This window comes from Rousettus aegyptiacus, unplaced genomic scaffold (genome assembly GCF_014176215.1).
Source record: "Rousettus aegyptiacus isolate mRouAeg1 unplaced genomic scaffold, mRouAeg1.p scaffold_m13_p_12, whole genome shotgun sequence".
Lineage (NCBI taxonomy): Eukaryota > Metazoa > Chordata > Mammalia > Chiroptera > Pteropodidae > Rousettus > Rousettus aegyptiacus.
This window is the reverse complement of record NW_023416287.1, coordinates 80,869,143-80,893,071: the sequence shown is the minus strand read 5'-3', so window position 1 is coordinate 80,893,071 and position 23,929 is coordinate 80,869,143. Positions and strand designations below refer to the sequence as shown.

Genomic DNA, 23,929 nt, shown 5'->3' with positions numbered 1-23,929 from the left:
TAAGTTTTATGTGAAACAAAGGATATGATTATAAGTGTAAAATTGGAGAGTATTTCAGGAGCATGATAACATTTCAGCTAGAGGCTTTGGCAAGTCTTTGGTCAAACTAGAGAAGGGAGAGCAAGAGTGGGGAAGCTTGATTTGGTTATGCAGATGTGCGACACACGTCGGAGTTTGGACCTAATGTATTGTTGCACTAGGTTTGGTCATCAAGTGATGCTTTTCATGGCAAATATTATCTGAGCCATTGATGGAAACACTGAAAAACGCAGAATGCATGTAGGCAGAACTACAGCCTTTCTGTCCTCTGAAACAAAATTTAATAGTCAGCTTTGAACTTTAGACCCTATAATACAGAATGAGAGAAAAGGGGCTTAAGTAGTAAAAGGAAAAAAAGCCCCTGTGGGTAGGGCATGCATATTTAGAGTTAAATTCAATAAGCAGATACTCAAAAGTTATGCTTTGTAAGAATAAATACACTATAAGGATATTCCAACTATTAGGCTAACAGAGATGGGAACTGAAGAGCGAAAGCAATTATTTATTAAGAAAGAGGCACGGTTGACATCGAGTGTTATAGAGGAGGAGACTGGCATGATTACAGGAAGATATTAAGAATGTCAAAAAATATCCCCAAATTAAGAGTGGAAAAAGGAAGAAAGACTAACTATGAGATGATGATAAATAATAATGAGTTATTTCTGAAAGCACATGAAGAACAGGAGGTCCGAAAAGTGGGTCGTCAAACCTTGAAGAGATAGAAAGGGTAATTTATTGACAGGCAATGAAGACACTGCTAAAAAAATAAATGAATTTTTCACCTCAGTGTTCACAAAAGAGGGTGGGAGACAGATGCCAGAAACAGACTTAAATTTCCCAGGGGAGAATGAAGGAAATACAAAAGAAATCAGGATCATGCCAAAACAGGTGAGCAAAGGAGTGAGAAGAAAAACTAATAAAACCATAAAATTTAGCAGTTGTCATCTAGAAATCTGGAAAAAAAGTTACAAGAATAAAGAAGCTAGGAAGGAGAAGAAAAGCAGTTAACTGTGTTTCTTAGATTTGTTTTATCTGGTTAATTCATTAGACTGTCCCTTTTGAAATTTACCCTTAAAGGGAGTAGGATAATATACTTAAAAAAATTAACTTAAGTAGCCTTTGAATAACCAAATCATCTTTTTTGTCCCCTAAGTTCCAAGTCCGAGTTACCCTGGCATGCCCAGTGTTTAATGATATTAAGTATTCGTTAAATGTTTATTGTCTGATTATTTTTCGCGGAGTAGTCACTGAGTCACTTATTCAGTCAGTATTTATTGGCTATTTCTTAGCGCCGGACACTGTACTAGATCCTGAAACTGAGCACTGAAAAAGACAGATGTACCCTGAGGGCTTCTGAAGTTCCTTCTCCTTTACTCCCATAAACCCACCTTACTTCATGCCAGGTGAAAGAAAGGTCATTGATTAATTTTATTATCATTCCTGGTCTTATTTTTGACGGGCTTCTTGATGGAGACTGTCTGGAGAAGGGTGGCCTCTTCTTTTTGCTGTGTCTGTTTGCCGGGCTGTGCACAGTGTGCATGCCCGCTTCCTCTTCCTAGTCCTCAGCCGTGGATCTCTTTCCAAGGTCGCTAGTTTCCTCAGCACTCCAAACCAAACTTCTTGCTCATTGCTCCCTGCCAGCTGCCCTTGAATGAATTTAGGAATCTTTGACCTCCTACTGATGTTTTGAGATTCCCAGAGTTCTTGCTTTGGACAGACAAGATTCTGTACTTTCAAATGTACTTTTTCCTTTCTTCGTTTTTCCCCACCTTCTGCATTTTGACCTTGTGTGTACATATGCCCCATCCCAGGCTGTCTCCCTTTTAAATACCCTATTTCCCACTCTTTTTCCATAAATTTGAGGGCTCAGTAAAACTTATCTACTAAAAAGGCCTTTCCATTTCTCTTCCCAGAATTAATGTTTCTTTGCTTTGTATTCGAAGGTTACTTAAGTCGCTCATTAATATAAATAATTTGTGAGGAGGGCTTCACTGTTGTCAGTCATTCCTTCTTTCAGGGATTGCTTTAGTTGCTACCTAAGAATGGAATACGAGAGATGTTTCGGGGACATCATTTCTGAGCATGTAAGAGAGGGACAAAGCTGTAACCCACCTTGCTCCCATGGCCAAAACTCTTGCAAATAAAATTTATCTCCAGAGCTATCTTTCCTACCAGGACTATAAGTGGTGACCTTTGATTGGAACAGACCCCCTGTGAGCCATTGATTCTTTAATGCAATTGTTCTGTGTTTAAGTGTCTCTGAAAGCTAGTAGGCTTATGTTCATCCATAGAAGAAGGATCAACTAGGCTCTGTCATTGTATTTCTGTCATTTAAAAAAATCTTTTATATAGAGCCAGTTGCGATTTGATTGGTTATTAACCTGGGAAGAGGTCCTTATTTGGGGGACTATCAGACTTCGGCGAGTCTGTCATCTTACTGGGGGTGGGGGAACTAACATACAGGAGACAACTATAAACGTAGCAACACCAGCCCCACCCACAAGTGCTATAGAAGCAAAGCTGGGCAGAGAATGCCAGAAAGAAACTTTGGTACGCCTTGGTTTATATTTACTTTGAATATCGTTTTATACAACTGTTTTCTAATGTTCTTGTGTATGAGATACAAAAGTATATCTGATGAATGGCGTTCTTTACCTGTCATCCTGTGGCCCCTAAACTCCCTAAGTAATTATGAACACATCTTGCAGATCTTCACCTTTCCTTGCTATACATCTGTTACCTCTAGACCATTCACATAATATGGATTCCTGGGCTCTACCTACAGACAGTTCCATGTTTGGAGGTCTGGACTGGGACCCAAGCACCAAACTTAAAATGTGCATTTGGTGACGCTGATGTTCTACCAGGTTTGAGAATTTCTGACCTACATATGGCTTCAAAGGACTGTCATTCTAGTTTTCAAAACTGTTCATTTTTTAAAAACTCATTTTTAAATTCTTTTTCTTTTTTACTCAGTAAAAATACATGATCACCTACTTAGCACTTAACTATTTATCATCAAGGTATTTTTATACCATAAATTAATAACTTTTTTGTATGTCAAAGAATATGGATAATTTTTAATATGTCGAAATTGTGCATACTTCCAGAAAGGGCTGAAATTATCTCTATTTTTTGTTTTATTTGACTTTTAAATCGATAGGGTTAATCTAATGGCTCTAAAGGTTTGACCGTAATATGGTGTGAATGACAGACATTGTTAGAGATTCACAAGTATACATTATGTATATGCATTGGGAATGATTTTTCTTGTACTGTAGGAAAGTTGTTGATGTATTTTTATTAACTTAGAGGAAAGACAAATCAAATTAGAGAAAATTTTGCATTATAAATATTTCAAAAAAGAACATTTATTATTTTTATAATATACAGCTAAGACTAAATGGCATTGAAGAGGAAAGCTTGGCCTTATATAGAACTATCAGAGAATAGCTAAGAATGCTATGAAAATATGTTTTTCTCAAGTGCTTGGGTGATTTTGTTATACTTTGTAATATTAACTCTGTTGTCTTGTACAATCTATTATACACAATGGACTATTTTTAAAGATTACCTGGTCAATAAAAGGAACATAAGCCCCAGTCGTTGTAGCTTGATTTTGAGTCTTCCCCCATAACCTGTTAAAGGGTAAGGTGGATAATTAAGGATATTCTGTTTTATGTTCTGTCACCTTTGGAATGCTAGAATTGTTTTTGTTTGATTTGAGTTTCTTGTACACATACTGTTTTGATCACATTATTATGGATGCACAGCTGACCCCAAGCTGCTCACAGCCGTGGCTTCATATCTGTTCACAAGAGGCTCCAGTTCACATGTTGGCCACAGTAGTAGATAGACTTTTTTGTGTCTGTTGAATTCTGTACACTTAGTTTAATAAAATGAAAATACAGGGAGAAACTCAGTTAAAGGCTTCTTTATGTTTTGTAATATGTAACCTAAAGTTAAAGAAAATGTATGGAATTTAGGTATTTATTTGTTTTTGCGCATGTCATAGTATATTCCATTCTGTCATTGAAATTATTAACAACTATTTTTGTTTAGAATATTTGGCAAGTTGAAAATATAACTTTTAGAGAGAGTAGAAGTTCTAGTATTTGAATGAATCAAGCAGTTAAGTCATTAATCATGGGAAATTATTTCTCGGGACATTAATAACATTTTTTTTTTTTTTATCCGCAAACTTGTTTTCTAATCACAAAGTCTTGGTTGGTGAAGTTTTATTTGAAGGCATATCCTACTTAACAGGCCAAGAATACCTATAACTTATGGAAAGGTTAACAACATATTACTGGATTGAATTTTAAATTACATCGTTTGTAAGCTTATTTGACTTTCTTCCTATATACTGACTGGTATTAGTTTCTCTGGATATAGAGATGTTTCTTATCATTCTTTTGTACATTTTTGTTCAATGTTTAAGTCTTTCATTAGTCCCACTCATCAAATATTTATTGAACACCAGCTTTGTGCCAAATACTTGGCCTGGCATGGTGCTGAGGATACGTACTTGAATAACACGTACTTAGACTTTAATTATCTATCACCAGGAAGACACAGGAAGTAAACAGGTCAAGAGAAGTAGAGGGTTCTATGGAAGCTCCTAGCAGGTCGGGACATAGCCCACTGGAAGTTAGGGATGTTGAAATCTAAGTTCAGATCTCAGTGATCTGGAGGAGACAGGCAAAGGGCACAGATGTGGGAACAAGATGGAGGAGTGTTCAAGTTCAGGGCCTAAGAAGTTACATCTGCAGAAGGCTGGAAGTAAGGGAAGAGATTGAGCATTTCTTTTGGAGCACTGAAGAGGGAGAGTGAGAGGGAGAGGTTCTCCACAGCTATGAGAGGCCCCTGTAAGGGCCCTACAAGCCATGCTCAGCATCTGTCATGCATTCAGTAAATATGCACTAAGCACTGACTATGTGCCAGACATTTGGGACACATCAGGAAACAAAGAAGAAAGTAATGCTTGCCCTTGTGGAGCTTTTATTCAAGTGGGGAGGAGCAACCCATAAACATGTTGCTAGTGGTTTTGAAAACAGGCCAGAAACATATGTAGTCCAAATGGTTAGTCTCAGCAGTTGCCAGTATCATTGAGCCAAATCGAAGACGATTTAATAAAAATAACTTTGCAATCATTTCCAGCTCTGGTCTGATAGCTACGGATAAACTTATTGATAATTCGATATATTTACAGAGAAAGGTGGAGATTACCTATAATTTATATTTATTGATCACTCACGCTGTGCCAGGCATTGGGCTAAACAATGAGCATATCACATTCAGGGAAAGTGCCGAAGTTCACTGCAGTCAGTATTTCCAGTTTATCAAAGAGACACATCTGAGGAGTAGAGGGCTTATCTGTAATGTTAGGTGAGAATACCTGAGAGGGGATCAGTATGGAGGGGTCGTCCCATCTTCCTGTTTTTAAAACTCATTACCAGAACCAGGATTCTTCCTTGCAGCCCTTTGATGAAATCACTAAACAGGGAAAAAAAAAATGCTCATTTTTTTTTTTAAACCATGCAAACAAACAAATATTCTACATAGTGATTGAAACTAGACATTTGCTTGTCACTCAAAATTAATTATTGTAATTAGCTAAGTTTTAGTACGGTGAACACTTTTTTGGTGGAATTAATAAGGAGCAAAGAGAATTCCAGAAGTCAATGCATAGAAGGAGAAGAAGAAATACAGTTGAGCAGAGAGAATGAAGAAAGATCTGTTTGAGACCCTACGATTTTAAAAGAGCATTGAATGGAAATATTTGACGTGTGAGAGGTATTTGGAAAACTTATTTTACTCTGGCATTCTTAGCCTGATTTGTATTATTTCCTTTAGAATAAAAGTTGCAAGTGGGTAGGAATTATGCCTTTAAGTGTTAGCCTATAAAGGACTGAAAAACTACTCAAGGGTAACAGCTGAAGAGGAAATGGCTCTGTCAGCGTCATGCACATGGATGATTGGGCACATAAGGGACACAAGCAGAGAGAAAGGCGCAGAGGGAAGAGGTCGTAAAACAAGTAGGCTCGTTTGGAACTAAAATATAATAGCAAAAGCCAAAGCCTTGGGCGTCACCAAGGTGATGTGTTTTTTTCTCTTAACATAATACAAATGCGTACAGTTGAAAATGTGTAGTGCTTCTTGCACAGACGTTGCTGTCACCAGCAGCACACGCAGTTGGAGGTCTTTGGAGAAACAGTTAATCTTACGGCTCTCTGTTCTCTTTCCGTGACACCGAAGACGTGCATTTTCAAAACAGCCCAGAATAAGGTCCAGTCTTTATATCTGTGTTAGAAATATAAAGCTGACTTGTTCTCATAAAAACGAATTAAATTTATGCTCCATCAGGATTAAATTGTAAATAATGACAGTGGCCTTTGTCCAACAACGTATAATGCGTTTCGCTAATGTCCATAAATGTTTATCAGTATCCTAATGTGTTAAGAACAGCCATTAGTTATTTGCTCTTACTGTGTGCCAAACATCGCGCTGTTGTTGCATATTTTATCTTACAGCAACCCTTTCTGAGAAATATTTATTATCCTCATTTTACGAGTAAGCAAAGGTGAGGGACAGAGAGGTTAAACTAATTGAGATGGAGCGAGCACGTCTAGTTGGTCAGTAGTATGTTTGGGGTTTGCACACAGTCCTGCCAGACGGTTGCATGCGGTCTCGACTAGCATACCCGACCGCTTCCCCGGAAGTGCAGGTAGATGTGACAGGTAAAAAGTGTTAGAAGAAAGTGTAAGAAAAGATTATACATAAACAGAAAACGAGGCTCCAAAGACCACACTGTGACTGGTTTTTTGGTTTTGTTTTGTTTAAACAACAACGAAAAAACATTTTAGCACTCTGTTAAGCCACAATAATAAAGAAAAAGACCTTCTAAGAAAATAATTAAGGATCAGAAAAGTTGAGGGACAATCTCATCATCATTAATTTTTAGTAAGGGAAAAGCGAGGCTGATGAGCACAGAGCCTGTCGCTTTGTTAACAGGAATGCACGCATCCGATGAGGGCTTGCCCTTGCCCACTGCGCCGCTGGCCTGGGATTAGACTCCTCTGTGGGATTCAGGTCAGTATTTATACCCAAGTAGTTTATAGTCCCTGACAAATTTAAACAAAATACTATGAAAGCACTTAGGAGCCATTTAGAAACAGAAGTTGAAGCAGAATCAGAGTAACACATTCTCAGTGGAGAGGGTCAAGTGGAATAATGGATTCCTCGGGAATATTGTGAATCTAGTTTGTGTGTTTGTTTGTTTACTTCTCGTGAGACCCTGCTTCAGTACTCACTCAGGTATGGTTTGCATCCCGGCTCAACCACTTACGCATCTGGCCTTCCTTTTCCTGTGAGTGGGATGGAGATAACAAGGCATGCTTCACAGTGTTCTGAAAGTCCCTAGCCCAGATTTGACATGTCGTAGGCCTTCCGTGGGCCCTATCTAGTCCCTTCTTCCCCTCTGCCACTTATTTGACCTGACTGAGAGAAATGAGTAAATACAAATTTTTGTTGATTGTTATTGATGATAAGCATTATTATTTTTCGGTACTAAAATCCTGAATTTCTAATCTACCTTTCCTATTGACTCTCACAGTATTAACTTTCCAAGCTGTTCCACCCCCTGCCCGTCTATGCTTTTATTTCCTCTTGTGTCACTAATTATGTCATTGTCCCATGATTCACGAGCAGTTTCGAATACCCATTTATGTCGTGTTAGAATTTGCTGCAATCAAGGAAGTGTTGGCTCTTGGGAGACCGTGCCAGTACCTCCAGTCTAACCTGGGTTCCCCTTAGACTGCTGGTGCTGATGACTTGAGTCTAACTCATTTTTTTTTTTTTTCTTATCACCATCCACCCCTCGCTATTTATTATTTTTGCCCCAGGTCTTCACTGTTCAGTCCAGCCTCGCCGCAGTAAATGGATCTAATAGTCCTCAAAGGAGGGAACAGGTGAAGAGAAAGTGGCAACAAAGCGTTGCTTGATGTGAGACAGTTGATCTTAGACCATCTGCCACTGAGCTTCAACTGGCGTGTTCTCTCATGTCTCAGAAGAAAACGTGGTCCTTCTTCATTCTCTTTGACAACCCTCAACATTGGCATCTTTCAGCTTATTCTAACTTGCTTGCCCTAGAACCACTACTCTGTAATCCTCTGGTAAACACTAGTCAATCGTCCATGTCCATGAGGCTCTGTTTGTTTTTCCTGCTCATTTGTTTTAGGTTTATATCCCACATATAAGTGATGTCATGTGATTTTCAACTTTTTCCGTCTGGCTTATTTTGCTTAGCATGATTATCTCAAGGTTCATCCGTGTTGTCACAAATGGCAGTATTTCATCTCTTCTTATGGCTGAGTAATATTCCATTGTATATATGTACCACAGCTTCTTTAGCAAATCATCTATCATAGGATACTTTGGTTGCTTCCTTGTCCTGGCCACTGTGAACAATGCTGCTATTAACATCGGTGTGCAAATATCTTTTTGGATATGCATTTTCAAGTTTTGGGGTAAGTACCCAGTAGAGGGATTGCTGGATCATATGGTAGATCAATTCTTAGTTTTTGAGGAACCTCCATACTGTTTTCCATAGTGGCTGTACCAATTTGCAGTCCTACCAGCAGTGTATGAGGGTTCCTTTTTCTCCACATCCTCTTCAACATTTGATTACTTGTCCTGTTGATGATAGCTATTCTGACAGGTGTGAGATGGTATCTCATTGTGATTTTGATTTGCATTTCCCTAATAGCTAGAGATGTTGAGCATCTTTTCATATAGTTGTTGGCCATTTGTATGTCCTCTAGAGAGAAGTATCTGTTCAGGTGCTCTGCCCATTTTTCGATTGGATCATTTTTTTGTTGTTGTTATCGAGTTGTATGAATTCTTTGTATATTTTGGATATTAGGCCCTTTTTGGAGGCATTGCTTGCAAATATATTTTCCCATTTGAATGGTTGTCTCCTTACCTTGTTGATAGTTTCTTTTGCTGAGCAGAAGCTTTTTCCTAGCCTAGTCTTTGTGTCTTTTGAAACCGCCCCCCCCCCCAACATCTACAGTGTCAAAATCAACCAACTTTTCGCCTCCTCTCACTACTCATCTTTTTAAGCGATTTTCTTCTTTTAATCTTCTGCGTTGTAGGCACTGGAAGAGCTTTGAGTTCGGTGTTAGAGTGGGGTTTGACTTCCAGCTTAGTTTTTTAGCAGCTCTGTGATGTTGGACTACTCATTTATCTTTAGTAGGACTCTTCTTTGGACATTTGCATGGCTAGCAAGTGGCATTGTTGATTTCGGGGCCTAAACATAGTTTTTTTTGCTCTACGAATCAGCTTCTCCCAGCATGCTGGTGGAAAATTTGGAAAGTACACCGTTTGCCAGAGTTGTGGCCACTGGGTGAGAGCCAAAAGATGAACTGCCTTTTGCCCATTCTGTCTCCCTCCCCTCCCCCTGCCCACACTCACGATCTTCTCCTACAATAAATCATGGTCAGTTTGACATGGCAAGTACTAGAAGAGAGAAATTTTCTCTAGTGAGCCAGAAAATGCAACAGAATCTATCTGAGATTGATAGACATAAGTGTTTGATCCACTTTACTCTCTGCTAGAAAAATATTTTTCCTTGACAGCTTGAGAGATCAAAGGTCTAAAATTGTGGATACAGAGAGATGAATGTTCTAATATTAATATTATATGAATAATATAGTAACATTTAAGGTCAACATGTCTAATTCCTTCTGTCTGGGAACCCCCCAGCCAGCCACGTGCAGAGAGAGGAATTTCAATCACAGAGGTCTTCACTCCATGGAGGCACAAATAGCCATTACCTGCCTGAGAATAGCTGATCAGGCCAAGCTTTAGTAGTCTGATAGACCGTGTAAAGAAAGAGTAGAATCTGCAGATTTGGGGGTAGAGGGTCAATCGCCCGGATTGAAGAAGACTTACTGATGACCCCATCAAAAAAAAATGGGGTCTTCAAGAATTGTCATGGAAGAAACAGACATTTTTTTTTTTGAGTGAGAGCAATATGATGGTGTAATATGTCACCTGTTAACCAAGAAAGGGTATATACTTTGTCCTAAGCCAGGGTATGATGTATAGTCATTCATGTTATCAAAAAAAAAAAATGTCACAGGACTTGTAGCCTCCCCAGGGACTCTAAAGGAAATGTGGAGGAAAAGGGTCTGTGTAATGTATGGAGTTGGTGTTGTGAGTGCCGCTGAGTTTGGGTCAGAGAGATTCAGCCACCACGTAGGTGGTTTCACATCAGATAACCCTGCTGAGGGTTAATCTTACTTATATGCATCTGTGAGCGCTTGTGATTCTTATCTTCTTATTTTTACTTTAGATGTATTTACTGATTTTAAAAATTTCCATCATTTTAGCTTTTCACTCATAAGATATATTTAATATTCTTATTGTTTATAGTTCTTATTTAATTAGATTTTAACTTTTTCCATTTGTTGTTCTCTTCTATAGGTTTTTTTTCTACTTTTGTGTTTTCTGGTTTTTTGTTTTTTGTTTTTTGTTTTTTTTTAAATCTTATTAAGATGTTGCAATATACCTTCCCTCTTCCCTTGGCTGGAACTCTCATTGACCAAAATATCTCTCCAGTATGAATCAGGAGATTCATGGTGTAACAATCTCTTCTAGCTTACAAGACTCAAACTAAGGGAACATGGTTGCTTCTTGACAGCAAACATTATTCATCCTCTTAATTTCAATACTTGTATCTTGAAATCCATGGTCTGTGATGAAATGGAGGCAATTTCTCTGAGCCTTACTACTCTCATCTTAAAAATGAAGATAGTAAAGAAAAAAGGAAGGTAGTGATATCTACCTTAGAGCATTGTAATGAAGATTTAATGAGATATACATCTAGTGCAGGAGCTAAAAATATAAGATTCTTATAAATCTAATTTCATTTCTTCTTCAATTTGTGTAAAAGTCCAGGGAAGATCAGTAAATGTCTGTGGGCGAAAGGAGAAGATCATGAGTTTGGTGTTAAGTCTGAGGGTACTTTCAAAACATTCAAGTGACGGTATCAAGTAGGCAGTTGGAGTTAATGGTGTAAAGCTCAGAGACGTCTGAGCAAAAGGTCTATAACTGAAGGGGTCTTCAGCATATAGATGCCTGTCGAAGATGCAAGATTACACATGGACCAAGGAGCTAGCAATCGAAGTGTTCCCAACGTTTATAGTCTTTTGGGTGAAAATGAATGAGAATGCCCAAAGAGTAGGAGAAAAAAGAAATGCAATGACATCAAATGGATTTTTTAAAAGAAGGGGATGAGAGTCTTGGATTGCCATGGATGATGACAACTAAAGATTCTCTAATACCTTTAGCTGTTTCGGAAATCATTGTTTTTCAAAAGTTTTCTTGGAGAAATCATGGGGTAGGAAGACTCCACTCCCCATTCACCAGAATTAAGTTATCTTTCCTCTGACCTTGCAAAGATTTTACCTTCTATATATCTAATATGATTTTTCCTCTATCGTTTATAATGATAGTTGTTTGTATTTAGTTTCATTCCCATAATAAATTGTTAGTTTCTTGAGGACAAGTCATGCAAAGTACCATATTAATTACACCTAGTAAGTACTTAATAGTTCAGTCTTAGAATCATGGTTCTAACAAAACAAGGCATGTTTGTCTGTTCATCGATCCACTTCATTTATTCACTGAACAGTTGTTTGTTTACCAACTTCATACCATGTGCCAGGCATTATTTTAGGCTATGGGAATACAGTGATGAACAAAGGATGTTCTCTTTCTGCATGAAATTTGCATTTTGGTGGATACAGATGATAAAGAATAAATACATGCATATTCTGAGTACTTTTAATGTCTTATTTGTTTCTCAGAACAGCACATGACACATATGTTATCACTAGTCCTATTTTATTGATGAGAAAATGGAGGCACCAAGCTATTCAGTAACCTTCCATGTTCATCAATTCATTAGAAGTGGATCTGGGATTCAGACCCAGGCACTTTGACTCCCAAATCCATGCTGTTAATCACCCCGCTGCACCGAAAAGTGTTTGGCACGCTGTAAAATAATATTATTAACAGTCATTATTTCTCAGCCTAGCGATCATTTATTCCAATTCAGATGAGGAAACAGAGACATGCCATTTATTGGTAAAACTAAATTTAGAAGCTAAGATTTAGTGCTCCCAATCCAATGTGTTTTCCTCGCATCATACCTCTTCTTTATGGGAGGGAGTATGGAGGGAGGAAGAGGAAAAAGAAAGACGGAAGGATGAAGGAATGGTCAAAGAGAAAGGTTATGTGGAAGAGATGTAGAAAGGAATTAAACCTGTTCGATTTTAGGTTTTCGATGCTACCGAACTATGTCTGATTTTTCAGGGATTTCCCCCCTGTATTCTCAAAAGGGAATATCCTTAAACTAAGGTTACTTCCATTCATAATAATCAGATTCCATTTCATAGACTAGCAAAAAGTATTTCAGGGCCTATGAGACCCTAGCAATTTGAAAATAAAAAGCTATATTTTGGAAAGAGTTATTTTAGGAAGGCATTGGTTGGAAGATATACTAGAAGGTTTGTTTACCAACAGCCAAAGTCTTTGAGAGAAAGAGAGAGAGAGAGAGAGAGAGAGAGAGAGAGAGAGAGAGAGAGAGAGAGAGAGAGAGAGATGTGTGTGTATATAGTAGTACATACTTATATCCTGGTATACATTTGAGGGGAGAAGGTACTGAAACATTTTTCCAGGATGGGGAAGTTTTTGTACTTACAGAAGGATGTTCTAATATCAAGCACCATATTTAAGCATCACAAATATACACTAAGCAAAGGACAGATGCACAAGGAATTTAAGCATAGTTTTTCTAAATGGCAAATAATTAGAGGGGAACAGATGCCTATGGGCAGCAAAGGATGAAATGAGGTACCACGAATTTTAAAAGGGAAATAGAAATACATATGTAGAATGCAGTTACACTCGAAGATGTTTAAGCCTAGAGGGTGTTCTCTCCCAAGTTCTCTGTTTTTGTGGGTTTTGACATTAAATTTTGTCTCTCTTTACCTATATTCCCCAAAGAAATAGATCATGCTAATCATTCCAAAGTGGAAAAGATTTTCTTTCGAACCTTCATTTTCGATGACTTTGTGGTTTGCATGTCTTTCTTCTCTGTCCCCAGGGCCTTGTCCTTTCACAGGACTGCCAGGATATGACATTTCATAACAGTGTCGCTTCTCATTTATTTATTATTTATATCCCATCTACTTCCAAAAGGGTTTTTAGGTAGCTTACCAATAAAAGACACCTACAAATGTGATTTTGTTTTTTCTCTTGATTTGCATTTCAGGCTGGACATGATCCTCCTTTAGAACAACCCTACCGTAAGATGGGTTGTATCCATCTCAGAACTATGCTGCACAGTGTTGATATCGAAAAGGAAACAAGTCTCCAAGAATAAAGTAGAGAAGAGCATTAGGCATTTCCCATCTTCCTGTAGCGTGGTAGTTTAAACAGCAGGGGCACTGAGCAGAGCGATTCTGCTACCCAGCAAAGCTGAGCTGTAGCACCTGATCATTATCCTTCAGGTTTAAGATTTACCTGTTGTGCTCATTGTAACAAAAGAAATGAAATCTCTGTAATTATATTGGAAGGGGGAGGAGATCATGTTTTAGTTCCTTTGATCTTGAGCTAGAATAGGCTCTGCTTTTGGAAATTTAATTTGAAAGAATCCAACGTACACATCTGCTTTTTGTACTGCAATTTCTATTGAGCTTGAAAATAGAAATTTATTAATGCAAATGTGTAGAGTCTGTTCCTTGAGGGGCAAAAAAAAAAAAAAAAAAACATTCAAAACACAAGGTGATCCTTTCTGCATAGCTATGGGAGATTTTAATAAATATGTTCTCTGTCTTTCTTCTAGAGTTCAGAGATGGGGGTCCTTGTTAACAAGGACTAAGCATGAAAATTACAGGACACATTGGGGAACAGAAAGATTTATGATTACTTCAATATTGAAAAGTTTTCAAAGGACAAATTAGATGGTAAAGAGATGAGAAGCATACTGAATCCTCAAAAGAAAAAAAAAATAAACCAAAAACAAGTGCGTCATCAAACCATTTTGAGAACATGTTTGAATTGATGGTAGGGCCCATGCTAAGAGACAAAGCTTGCATTTCGACGAATCCAATCTGCCTAGTGTTCTGTAAAATTGCCTTTGCCTGTAAATGGAATGGCATGCAGATTTTAGGTAGGGCATTTTCTCACCCCAACTAGCCTGTACTCTTTATTTTTGTACTATTACATGGAACCGCACATAAATGACACTTGACTTAATCCTTAGAGTAGCTGGATTGCATGGTCTATTTTTATTAACTTTTTCTTGTTCTCAGTGTAAATTTTCCAGCAAAGCCTAAAATGTCATGAGCATTTTGGGACATAAATCCTTTAAGCTATTTTATGGTCATACAGTTGTTTTTTTGTAGGGTTTGAGTGCTTTCCTAAACTTCTTCTCATCTACAAATGGGCAAAATAAATTATAAATTGTTGAGAGCATTCAGCCACTAGGTGAGCAGTCCCCTAAAGCTAGGGAAAGTATCCGTTTTCAATTTTTTGAGTACGTAGAGCTGGTTCCTTATAATATTTGTGCTCTATCATTAGATCTCAGAAACTTGGTTATAAATTACATAGGCTTAAGAAGGAATTCATGATTAAAGAGTATATTGAATCAATAAAACCAGTCTTTTTCAGTGTGATGGGATGGGATTTTTCCCAAAGGTGGTAGGTGCACTTCAGTGGTCTATATTGTCATTCTATTCTGCATTCTATTGATTACTTTATTTCTTCTCACTGAGTTTTTTGTTTGTTTGTTTGTTTGTTTTTGTTTTGTTTTATTTTTTTAAGGAACGGAAAGTGCAAAACCACATAAAGTTCGTGAATTAGGAATTCTGAGTTTAGAAGAGGGAGCCTATCCTTAACTTGCGCCTGACTTTGTATTTTAGTTACGTTGCCGTATGACTGGGACCCTTGCAAATGTACAATTTCACTTGGGTCCAGTGATTCCTGGATGAGTCTCTGTTAGAGGATGCCAAAGGCCATGGAAATTACTTAAGACACAAAATGTTGAGACAGAGTTGGCTCCTCAGAGGTGTTTGAGTAACTAGGGTTCCATTTGAACCAATTTTGGGGGGCATGGCATGTACTGCTAACTATGTCCCATTAATTAATTTCAAACGGTTTGTTTTAATTGTGACTTTGTCGACTTATACACATCTTTCTTCCATACCGGCAAGAAACTCAGAAACAAAATTTCTATTTCTAATGGCAGACAGTTGGGGTACAGCAACCAAGCAGTCACCCTTAAAAATTAATGAGCTTAATGATGGTTAGAGAAGTGATTGCGATGGTGGTTTGGGAGGGGAGGGGCCATGGGGACGGCAGAAGGAAGAAGGCTGGACTCCTCATAAGTGACAATGATGTGAGCCCCTTCCTTACCTCCCTCCCCGTTCTGCCATCTCCCTCCCCCTAGTCGCCACCCCTTCCATCCTCCTCTCTTCACAGGAGCCAAAGCAGATAGAAAGACAGGGCGATTATGAAGACGTCAGTTGGAGCGTAGGCAGGCGAGAGGGCGCAGCGCTCCAGATGAGGTCCGGGGGGAGCTGAGGAGGGTCACTCATGAACGACCGTGTGTGTGTGTCTGACAGACTGTGAAATGGTGCGTTGTTGCACGGCTGCGCTGCACCTGGGCCCTTCATCTGTGATTGATTGGTTTGGTCATGTGTAATGGTCCCATCTGCTCTGTGTTGTTTTTCTTTTTTTACTTATAAACACCGTTCCCAGCGGCTGAGAGAGGATGAGCTATGTTTTGTCATCTTCACTTACACTTTAGCTCAAAAAAGTGGTCAACTAGGTAAGCTCTAAAGTCTATCCAAGTAGTGTAGCAGGAAAGTATGGGTTTTCCCCTTTGCTTGATCTGTGTGTGTGTGTGTGTGTGTGGCGTGTATGTGTGCATGCGAGTGTGCCGTGAGTGTGCGCGCCCTCCTGCGCAAGCGTGTGTGCCTGGAGTTTCCATGCTGCCTGTTAATATTTGAATAGTTCATGAACCACAGAAGACCAAAAAATCGCAGAAATGATTTGCACAAATCTGTGTTTTGTGACTTACTGCGGCGAGTTTTTTTTTTTTTTTTTTTTTGTAACAGAGCCAATACTTAATTAAAACCGCTGACATCATGGTGTTATAATTAAGCGTGGCATTAATTAAGCTGGAATAACGATTTTTTTTTTTTATTAAGAACTGCTTCATTGTATACAACCGTTATCGGCTAAAAACAAAATAATTTTAAAGCAAAAATCAATTCCTTCTAAAGGAGCCCTTTTCAACTTCCTCAAAGTCCGGTCTCAGGATTGTCGTCATCAGGGCTGTGTGTGTGTGTGTGTGTGTGTGTGTGTGTGTGTGTGTGTGTTTGTTGGGTGGTGTTGGGATGGGGGGAGAGTGGAAGTGAAATTTGTTTTTTTCACCCAAAAATGCTGATCGGCTCCTGGCATTCTGATGGCTAATTATGCATCGGAGAGCTTCGACAGCTGCATTCATCATCATAAAATGTAATAATTAATGACATTCCAACAAAGAAAAATATGCAAATGAGGACTCATTAGCATTTTCATATTCAGCTTTGATAATGCTTTTGCTGACAAGGTTGTAATTAATGAAAATTCATGTCGCAGTCAGGAGATTGGATCGGTTTCATTCCGCTCACAATTCCCAAATGCTTGCATTATGGAAAATCGGCGGCTCTGCCAACTTTTCAGGGAAGAAAAAAACACACACACACACACTAAAAGCACCAGATGCAAATTAATGGTAGGGAGTCTTTAACTCTTTAAACCACCCCCCTAAATTTCCATCATAGGAAACATGTGATGAGTTTTAACCTAAGAACTAGATTCCTTTTTTTTTTTTTAATAACAGCAATGAAAGTACTTTTATTTGTGACCCAACTATGAGGATTTCTGGCAAACTTTTTTTTTTTTTAATATTAAAAAAAATCTCTCCACCTTTTCCCCTCTTTCTTTTTCCCTTTCAAGACTATTTAAATTTACATAGTAAAACATGTTAGGACAGCCAAGACCCAGCGTGTTGTGTTCTGTCCTCTCGCTGGCAAATTTACGCCACGACAGTTTATTCATCCACATGCTTTTTGGCGACTCTTCATCACGTATTTGTGCTTAGATCTTCTGGTGCCTCCCTCCGTGTGCTACCCATAAGGTCGAAAGAAAAGCAAGTATTCTATTTCTCTCTTCAGGGTGGGTTTTTTTTTTCTTTTCTTTTCTTTTCTTTTTTGGATGATGGTGGTTTTTTTTTTTTTTTTCTTCCCTTCGTGCTTTAGTGCTTTTTCTCTTTAATCTATTCCCTTTGTGGTTTTGGTGTAAGAGTTTGGGAATGTGCCCATAATTCTCTCACTCAGCACCTCTGGTTTAGTGTTGTGCTTCAAACGTAATTTTAGGAGACACTATACAATCAAAATGGATACTCAAAATCCCCAGAACAGAGATATCGACAAGCATTCAGTACAGAGAGCTGTTAATTTATAAACCCTCTGTGTGTTGCTTTCAAAATGTACGACTATAGACTAGCAAAAACAAAAAACAAAAAACAAAAAACAAAAACAAAACACTTAGTCCTACCCTGGTACTATGTTTTGTCATACTAACTTAAAGTTAAACGGAAAGTTCTGTCTCACTCACATTACAAAGAAAAACCTAAACAAAGTTCTGACCTGATTTCAGATTTGATCTTTAGGTTAAAACAATGATTATTACTCAGTCACATCTTTTTGCTAAGGCGGATACGTTTAAAAAAGATAAGGATGGGGGAGGCTTGTATAAGGATTAAGAAGAGGGGAGAATGAAAGAATATTTCTTTATAAATTGTCAAATTTATAAGCATTTTCACTCTGGAATGATAGAAAACAACTTCAGGCAGTTCCTAAGATGCAGTTTCCTGTTTATTTAAAGTTAAATTGTAATTTACAAAGTTGATAGCCTAGCATAAATAAAGACTATAAATATGCTTTGTTAGGGGAAGATAGAAACTTTGATATGCTGCTGCTAGGTCTTATTTTTTAGAGTATCTCAGTAAAATAGAAAACATCGTCAGTTATTTAATGAGAAGACTAGATTTCTAATCCTCATTAATCTTGGAGTTTTAATCAACAATTAATTGTATTTCAGTCTCTCACTTTTTCCAATTTTTGTTCTGTGACAGTTTGTACTCGATCGTGTGTGTGTGTGTGTGTGTGTGTGTGTGTGTGTGTGTGTACATGTGTTGTGTCATGTCTGGAGATTATGGTGGCTCTGTCTCCTTTCCCTTAAAATCTATTGTGTTAAAATTGGCAGAAGAAGGCTTTACTTCCTTTTTTTCCTTTAGTTTACTTATTTTTTACGTGGGCAAACTGCCCATCCAGATGGTAGACTTTCACCTGTAAGCAATCTGAAACAATAGGTTAATTCTCAGATTTTATAGAGCTTTTTTATTTTTTTTCATACAGTACAACAAAGTGCAGAGTAACTAACTACTCAAGACAATGTTTCCTCCCTCCCCCGCCCCCCTTTTAAAGCACTTACTGTGATTGGTTCTTTTTCCCCCAAAATCTGTATTTTGGGTTCAATTAAAATCTGTGGCTCCAGGCACTTTGCTGCTATTGTCAAAACCACACCTGATGAAATCTTTGCCCACTTCTAATATGTGTAAATGAGGAAGCAATGGCAGAGGGAAGGAACAAGTGTTGATCTGCAGGTTAGTTGTTGAGAAGCAGATTATTTTGTTTTTATAAATTCAGTGTTCCACTGGCTTTGATAAACTCCCTGTTAGTTTTCTCCTCCCACAAAATTCACAAATGTTTGCCAACTCATTCCTTCCTAAGTGGTGCCTAGAATGGTGTTAACAACTGGAATCCTGAAATTCAGTTTTGTTTTCAGTGTTGCTTATGTGACTGAGGGAAACTGGAGAAATTCTTCGAAATGGTTTGTTGACCCGTTATTTCCCAAAGCAGATTTTGAGGGTGTTTTTGGAGTAGAATTTGAAAGGGTAAGAAGGTGTTAAGGATGGCTTTTACTCCTAACGATTGTAATTATACTGTATGAACAAGTTATTTTTTAATGCTACCCCCTTGTTTTTATATCTAAGAATCCTGTGTTGGCATGAGTTTTTTGTTTGTTTGTTTGTTTGTTTTTTTGAGTTTTTTATGTAATAAATATGGCTCTCCTTCATTGTCTCCCCTGGCTGATTCCCTTGGGAGAACATTTTTAAAAGTACTCTACTACTATTATACCTGTTAACATTTGGGAGCCTAGTTGTGGCATTATTTATTGCTTTTTCCGTTTCCTGTTTTGCACATGTTAATTCCTGTGGGCATTTTCTTCTTAAAAGTGATGAGATTTTTACTGTCCAGCAGCAGATCACATTTATAGGAGTTATTGAACTCCGAAATGGGAAACCTGTGGGTGATCCGTTTTGCCCTCCCCAGAAACTATTACTTCAGTCGAGGAGAATTACAGCCCCATGATTGAGAATTTTGAAGTAGTTGTTTCACTAAAGCATCCAAAGATTTTGTTTCAGGTATTGCAACAAAGTCAACATTTGTTTGTGGCCAGCGAAGCCAGTGTTCCTGGCAGTATTCTCATCCAGTTGCTTCTCAGATTTCCCTTGCAAACTTTCCCATTGGTTAGGGTCTGTGGAGAGATTTTAATGGCTGGCTGGTGGAAATGTTTGAGAGAACATTTGCGTATCAAAGCAGCCCAAATATTTGCAAAAATGTTTGCTTGAGAAAAAAGAACCCATTTAGGATTAGGAAGTAACTGCTTCAACATTTTAAAAAGCATTTGTGATTTCCTGAAGTGTATTATTCATGAGCCAAGGTCTAACTTGAATTTCAGGGGTCATCCCGGAATCCATATTTTTAAAAAAGTATATAAGATAATAAATGTTTTGCTTTATGATTAATGGTATGAAAATGCAAATAAGAGAAGACATTTTTAAATTAATCGGTTATTATTTAGTGAACCTATAGAACAAAAGATGAGAAGAAATGGCTTCATGAAATGATGAGATATTGAATAGCTCTTTCATTCTTTTACTCTATTATGTATCTTTCCCTCTAAAACACAACTGAATTGCTATGATGTGACATTTCGTTCTGTTGGAGTTCGTGAGCTTTGCTGTAATAGGAATGATTTAAATGGAAAATTTTTCCCTTTTTTTCTTGGTAAAGAATTTAATGTGACTTTTGTTCGTTTGTTTGTTTGTTTTAAAATTATTAAACTTTTAACTGCATTTCGCTGATGGTTTGGAAACAGTACATATAAAACTCAGTGCAGGCCAGTTTTTCCAGTTTCTTAACAATGTCGGAGTTGAGCGGTGACAATTACTGTGCCTAAAAGTCTCTCGGATCAGGTGTTATTTTACCATCTGGACATTTTAATTAGTAATAAAAATGTGGATCTGGATACACAGAAATAGAATCTATAGTACACAATGGGCCAGTGCACTCTGCTGGTGCTGAGGTGTTTGTGGCTATGTTATGTGTGTGTGTAGGGGAGGGGGGCTATGTGTTTTTGTGTGTGCACGCGCACACGCACTCATGTGAAAGTCTAATTGTGTGTTGAGTGTGTGTTCATTCCTCCTAGGAAACCCAAACATAGATTCTGGTGTCTTTTTCAAACTGGGCATTATCACAATATCAAAATATTTGGCTACTTTTCTTGAATAAGAATTGAAAATGTATAACATATATGCTTGCATTCCTGCGTAATACTTGCCTATATCTTTTTAATGCTCATATTTCCTCATGTTGTATAGGGCATGGCACGGTGATGCAATGCCTACATTAGAGGTAGGCTTGGGCAGAAGATGCGGCTCCTCCAATTCATAGCTTAATCTTCTTTTCCCCTCCCACACAGAATTAAATTATTAAGGATAATAGTTATGATGCCGCCTAACACCATCATGATCAAACTTATAAGTGCATGTATGTGAAAGCACTTGATAAACTACGAAGAGCCATAATTGATTTATAATACAAATTTCCAGTTCAGAACCCACATACCATCTTCAACTGATCGTCTCATATTTAAAAATAAGGGATTCACAGAGATAGGATTACATTAGATTACTAACAAAGAGTAACCGTGGGACCATCAGAAAATGTGTTCATAATTTTGAACATGAAGCAAAATGACCCATTTTTATAAAGTATCTGGATATGCTCTTTGAAATAATGTTATTCTTAATTAAGGCAGAAGTGGGCACATTTAAGGGAAATCAACCCTCTGGAGAAAGAGCGAGTGAAAACAGTTTAGGGAAATGAGTTCTTAGTGTCTTCTCCTTCGGAAAGATGCGTACATGTTTCTCTGAGTTATTATGAATTTCAAACCAGTGTGAATACTTAAACAATAATGATTGCTGTTTAGAAAAATCTACCCATTACAATTTATTTCATATCATATTTGCTCAAGAATGCATTATGCATCATCTCTAGGAAGTGAGGGAGTGGATAAAATTTCTGTTCGACACCAGGCCAGATGAATTTGGACACGTCTATAGGAAGTTTTATTACAGGTCCAGTTCTCTTCCTGAGAATTCTTCAGGCAAAATAGGAACATTTTTTTCTTCTTTATTGTTTAATGATGCCGTTTTGGTCATTTCATTAATTTCATCTTCTCCCTTAATGTAATAAGTACATACCTTACTTATATTACCAAGTAGATTTGCATTACGTTGTTTCTAACAACAAATGTTTATTATTATAGACAACCTGGTTTCAGAGTCTTTGGAAAGCTTGTAAGACTTGTCTCTCAGACATGGGATTCGCAGGAGTATGCAGTGTTTCTTCTTGGTGCCATGTTAGGAGGAGCTAAATTCAATGGAGATAGTCTTCTATTAGTTCATTATCTTGGTTAATATTAAGTAAACCACAGAAGAAACAGGAACATGCAAGTTCTGACTGTAGAGCTTAGAGGATTTTTTGGACTTGAAAATGGAAACTGATTTCATTTAATGCTATGTCAGTTTTGTTGAAAATGTCCCAACCTAATGACCACTTCCATTTACATATTCTAACCTAGTGAACAGATAGGGCCTGTAAGTTATTTGCCCCGAAAATTTTTAAAAGAGGCTACAGGTCCTCTTGAAACTCCATTTCATAAAAAAAAAAAATGCTCATGTATACTATAACTTTAGATTCTAGTCATGAGAATACAAAGATATTGTGGTACTCCTTTAAAATTTGTCTCCTAAAACAGATTCAGTTGGAAACTGGGAGGGGGGGAAGCATTTAAAATTTAATAAAAAATAAAGTAATTCAAAGTAAAGTCTGTAGCCAAACTCCTTAATTGTGATGCATTTGCTGAGTTCCCCTCTTCCATCGTCGGGCCTGCTCTGATGCCATATGGCCTACCATGGAACATTTAACTTGTCAGATATAATGGATTGTCCTGGAAGCAGATTTTTGCTTTGAGCACTCGGCTCCTTTCTTGCATTTCACTCTCAGCTCCAGGCTGCAGGATGAAGGATTGTGGTGGAAATGCAAAGAAGAGACACACAGTTGATTCCCCTTAAGAGAGTGACCTATATGCCACAAAATTTTACCCACGTAAAGAGGCATTATCTCCATCACTGGCCTTAGCAGGCTGCATGTCAGAATCATTTAAGTGCGCCCGGACTTAACAGATTGTGCAAACATTTCAGAATTGAGTGCTTAGGAATAATAAAACATCGTCATTTTAACTTATGCAGAAACGGTGTAGCCACATCAGCCAAATGATAAGTATTTTTTGTGACCTACATGTAACCTAAACCACCTGGTTCGTAGATATTGTAAATTAAGTTCAGTTTTCAAATCTAAGAATGCTTTAAAAAAAAAAAAACCTGGTGGAGATATTATACGGTCTCATTGCTGTTTGTTGGTGACTAGAGGTGAGGTTGAAATAACCATTTAGGTGGACAGATAAGAGGCAGGTAATTATCCTACCAAGCTTTCCATCTTGAAACTGAAGTGCGGGGGCCTAAACTACTAGAAACTGGAGATTGACCATCCTGTGGAATTTAATTTTTATCTGTATATATAAAAAAATTATAGTATTTGATGTTGATTTTAATTTGATGCTCTCATGAGGTAATTTTTTTTTTCATTGCAATTTGTGGTATTATTTCTGAAATCACAAGCTTGGAAAGTGCTAGGAGGAATTTGTGACTTTAGAATTGGGAAAACTTCCTTCAAAAATATACAGTTTCTTTTCTAGATGTACAGGTACATACATAGCTACAAGGTACTCTTATAGTATAATCTACTGGAACCCCAAAGCAAGTATTATAATACTGAGACCGAGCATAGACAACTTACAGATAATCAATCAAGTACAAACCAGTAGAAAAATAAGTAACATGTGTCTCAATTTAACCATAAAATGGTATATGTTTGATCACTCTAGGGTTACAAAAATTAATTAATAAATTTGTATATGACACATGTAAATACACTAAAAGAGACTCTATTTGCAAAGGGTAATTTGATATACTCACCAAAACATGTGTCTAAAGTGTTAGAAATTTAATATTTAATTTGCTACTTCAAATTTATGTACTACAGATAATTCTTAATAGAAATCTATAAAAACTATGGTGGCCTTCAAAACTGATATAGCCTCACTTCTATACAAAGAAGAGTTATTTCTTTTAAATCTACAGCTTTTCATGAAATAGCTAAAAAATCCATTAAAGTTTATATTTAACAAAAAAGTGTATGTGTGTATATTTCTTACCAATCTTGAAGCACATTTGTTTTATTAATGCCACTGGTAAGATGATTTTCTTCCCCTTTCTGTACTCAAATTTTGGTTAGGC

General features: G+C 37.5%; 1 protein-coding gene across 30 annotated transcripts in view; it reads left to right on the top strand.

The window, feature by feature from the left end:
• The window catches only part of TCF4 (transcription factor 4), a 334,414-nt gene that overhangs the window by 130,277 nt on the left and 180,208 nt on the right, over positions 1–23,929 (top strand). Inside the window, exon 1 of one of the 30 annotated variants that reach the window (XM_016129107.2) lies at positions 16,657–17,308. The exons of 27 other annotated variants lie outside the window; for them this stretch is intronic. The gene's annotated coding sequence lies outside the window, so the exon portion shown is untranslated. Of the gene's footprint in view, positions 1–16,656; positions 17,309–23,929 lie in introns of those variants that run through there. 2 more of the 30 variants (XM_036230080.1, XM_036230079.1) reach the window with 2 other exon arrangements.